Below are 4,570 nucleotides of genomic sequence, written 5' to 3'. Positions count from 1 at the left end.
AGCGGCCAGAAGAAGCAGTGAAATGTAGCGAAATTACTGACCTGTTCAGGGCTTCAAGTGCAGGTCAGTTTCATCTGTAATACGCTACTGTAGTTTTGTCTTTATTAACCTGTTAGGCTATCAGGAGCACCCCATTATTATCATTATTCAGAATACTGTGCTAAAGGACATCAACCGTGTTGCCAGATTGGATGGACGATTTCCAGCCCAAAAGCTCACAAAGCCCACAGCAATAAAAAAACGCCCAAAACTTGAACTGTCAATATAATGTGATAGAATATGTCAATCAAGGTTGATAAGATTTTTAACTCCTTAAAACAAAATAATGATGACAAAATAATATAAATATAACGTTAGATAAATTTCCCATCGATCAAATTGGGGAAAAAAACATTAAAGAGAATTACAAAATGTGACCCTGGACCACAAAACCAGTCATAAGGGTCCATTTTTTTTTTTTAATTGAAATTTATCCATAATCTGAAATCTGAATAAATAATCCTTCCGTTGATGTATGGTTTGTTATGATATGACAATATTTGGCTGAGATACAACTATCTGAAAATCTGGAATCTGAGGGTGCAATAAAATCAAAATATTGAGAAAATCGCCTTTAAAGTTATCCAAATGAAGTTCTTAGCAATGCATATTACTAATCAAAAATTACGTTTTGATATATTTACGGTAGGTATCTTAATGGAACATGATCTTTACTTAATATCCTAATGATTTTTGGCATAAAAGAAAAATCGATAATTTTGACCCATGCAATGTATTGTTGGCTATTGCTACAAATATACCTGTGCTACTTATGACTGGTATTGTACTCCAGGGTCAGAAATATGATTAAAATATGCAAGCAGACACTGTCAAAATGGCAATCAAGAAATTAACCGATACCCTTGAAAAAACACATGCATCAAACAGTCATTGTCATACATTCAAAATCAGATCCATCATCGCGCTAAAAACCCGTCACTCATGAACCATCACGTCTGTCTGCCGATCCCTAGTGATTGGCTTAAAGTGCGGCCGCGACATCAACATCAGCATCAGCGCCTCTGCAGTGTGTGTTCGTGATGACTGATTGGATGCAGTACATGCACACTTGGACTTGTTTGTTAACCAATTAGCCATTAATTTCAACAAGCCATAATTGGGGATATTCAGTGGGATCAAACACTACACCATCAGGGGACGCACCAAGCCAGGGAGCATCAGGATGGATGATTAGGCCACAGGATGAGTAGTTAACATTTGTCAACTTGCTGTATTCCACTGTTACCTCTGACTCCATTTCAGCACTTCTTCTCATTTCTGCTGTTTGCCGGCTTCCCCTGATGATGCACTCTTCGAGGGACTCTGACATGGCACACCTCCCGAAACCTGGAGGCTGTTACTCTTGGTTTGCAAAACTGATGGCAGTCAGGGCAAGAGCTTTGGTCACATGTTGCCTCTTCGATTTCTGAGTCTCTTCTGAGTCTCTGACATTCTGAGCCATTTCTAATGGTGTGTTTAAACTTTGAAGGTGTAAAAGCTCCTCCACAGTGCAAACAAAGATACATTTAGATGGAGCAAGATTATATCCTTCCAGAGGCAAAGGTGGGTTTGATGGAGCGTCGTGTAGTTTGATGTACCATGATGTAAAGACAGGCTGCTGGTACGACAATATACTTCCTGAACCAACCCGAATGCACTTTCTACAAGTGTCTTTTCAGGTGACATGTTCATAGTGGCTTGTCCTCAAGGGTGAACTCTGAACAAGCATGGATCTGGTAAAACGCCCATCATCCCTCTTTAATTATATTGTGACTATACTGTCTTTATACATAAAGGCTAAAGAAATTCTGTCCATTTACCATTGTTCGTGGTTTATGCCAGGACTGCTCAGTTTCAGTGCAGCTAAGCACACGGGGTATAACGGGCATATTGAGTTGGGAATAATGAGCAGTCTGATAAAGTAAGGCAACCGTACGGTTTTACAAAGCAGTGCCTGCCACACATGAGCACTTGCTGTGTGTTAGCACCACAGGTGAAGCATCCCTACGTCCAACCTAAAAAATACAAATACAATCATTAACCAACAAAATGTATCCTTCCTGACAATAAAGTCAAAGTTAGTAGCATGTTAATGTTAGTAAAACAATAAACAAGATGGCTTTGCAGGAGCAGATTACACTGTAACAACTTGGGTTTATGTAATAAAGTTTATACTCAAATCATATGGATAATATTAAGAATTTCAGATTCAGATTGACAACATTCAGATTCTTCTGCAAAACCTCCGTGTTATATTTAATAATTTAACAACAGGAAACACATCTGAACACCTGAACTTTGCTCGGAGAACAGTTAACCCTAACTCTCTAGCATACTGTTAAACTGTGTGGTGGCTCGTTCTTCTTCATTGATCTGTAACACGAGGCTCTAACGCTGACTTCCCCTGACCGCCTGTCTTTATTTGATACTGGATAACAAAAACACATAACATTAGCTGAAAAATTAATGTATTTCTGTTTGTTAACAGTTAGCTAACAGTATTAGCATTGTAAGTTGTGTAACATTAGATATTTTCTTACCTTCGTAGCTGTGTATATACGAGGCTGCGTACAATTTAAAACCTTTCTCCAGCTTACTTGATGGGGCTCTGCTTGATTTCCTGTAAATACGATGCACATCATTAAAGGTGGGGTAAGTGATTTCTGGTAGCACAATGTTGATATTTCAAATCACCAAAACAAACACGCCCCTACCCCAAAAGGGTCTCGCCCCTATTTTGATAGCTCCGCCCCACACATACGTACGCAACTCAGGCAACGATTAGTTCTGTGAAACAAAGTAAAACCAACTCGCCTATCGAGAAGAAACAAAGCAACCTCGGCGTCCGATCGCAAGCCTTCCCGCTCCTTCAGTTCTCTCCAGTGCTGGAAAGCTGATCCGATATTTACACGGGTCCTACTTCTTGCCTTGTTGTAACACTGTGTCTACACCGGACGCGAGTGGCACGGCGCGACAAAATACTATAGAACTCATTATAATCAGTGATGCTGTCTACACTGGATGCGCGCCGTGACAAATCCCCGACAGTAAACTGCTGCCGCATTCTATTTATGACGTATTGACACAAATTTCAAATGATTTTCAACAGTTGCTTTGTCGCGTCCAGTGTACTAGACAGACTTTAGCTGTTGCGGCGCAACACGACAACTGTGGTGTCCGGTGTAGACACGGTGTAAGCCTTCTTTTGTTCTTGTTCTGCTTTTTCCTCTTTTATTTTTTATCCGCCATCTCTATCTTTCTGTCGTCGCTCGGCTCGGCTAATGTCCGTCCTATGCACTGAGCGCTCTCTCCTCCCCATAATGAGTAGATACACCCCTTACTGCTGATTGGCTACAAGTTTGTTTTGGTACTCGGCCCGACTCAGTTTTCTAAAGCATTTTTGAAACAATACATACCCCACCTTTAACGCTGATCTTCGGGAGATTCTGGAGTAGGGTTGTGACGGTATGGGATTTTTCTTACTGCGGTGAAGACGCAACAAATCACCGCGGTTTGGCGGTTAATCGCAACCCCCCTCCCGCCGCGGAAATATAATGATTTAAGAACGCATGCAGCTTGTAAATGAACATGGAAATGAATAATAATAAAGCAGTCTTCTTTATTATTAAAACAGTAAATTATATTAACAATAATAAAATAAAATTACATTTATTTCAACTTTGTTTTTTTCGATATCTTTTGAGTTTAATAGGAATTATGGAACAGTTTTTAATCATTTAACAGCAAATTATCATTAATATTACTTAACTTAAGGCTACATTTATAACAACATTTTTTAAAGTGGAACATAAAAGTGTTTTAATCTGATTTGGGTTTTTCAAAGTGCAACATAAGGGAACATCAGGAACATCATTGTTAAACTACTGGGCCGCTTAAGTGAATCGGCAAGTCCTGCTGCTTTATTTTTCGGTCTTCAAGTTTCTTGCCAGGAAAACCAACATGTTCACTTTGTCTGGTTTCAGCAAAGATCTTAACGGAGTGACAATGTTGCCAGCCGCACTGAATACGGAGGAGGAGATGGTGCACTTCCTTCTTCTCCCTCTCCAGCCGCCGAGGTACGCATGGCACCTTCTCCATCCCCGCCATCACTCCGCTCATCGGGCATTGCCAGCATCTCCTCCAGGAGTGCATCTTTAACGTCATCTCCGGGGTTGATGTCCCTGTATCATGGATCAATTAATGTGGCCTTTCATGACGCTAACCATTTTTCTTTTTAGGTTGCGCGTCAACTCTGTGTCTTCCTCTGTTGGGAGCAAAATATCCTCAGATAATAACCGTAGGACTGGTTTAACAGAGGACGCTGTAACTGTCTTCTCGGAAGACAGCGTATCTGTAAAATCCGTGACCTTCTTCAGTGCTGCATTAACGGATTCTAGGACTTCGATGTCCTGCCACGTCGGAATCAACTGTTGGCTGCGCCGGTCATCCAACACCCTCCTAATGGCTGGTTTAACAGGCATATAATTGGAATTCTTGTCTTATGAACAATTTATGTCTGTTTATAACTTCC

This window comes from Sinocyclocheilus anshuiensis, unplaced genomic scaffold, assembly GCF_001515605.1.
Source record: "Sinocyclocheilus anshuiensis isolate Anshui unplaced genomic scaffold, SAMN03320099.WGS_v1.1 scaffold1886, whole genome shotgun sequence".
NCBI classification, from domain to species: Eukaryota; Metazoa; Chordata; class Actinopteri; order Cypriniformes; family Cyprinidae; genus Sinocyclocheilus; species Sinocyclocheilus anshuiensis.
Note: the sequence above shows the minus strand (reverse complement) of the source record.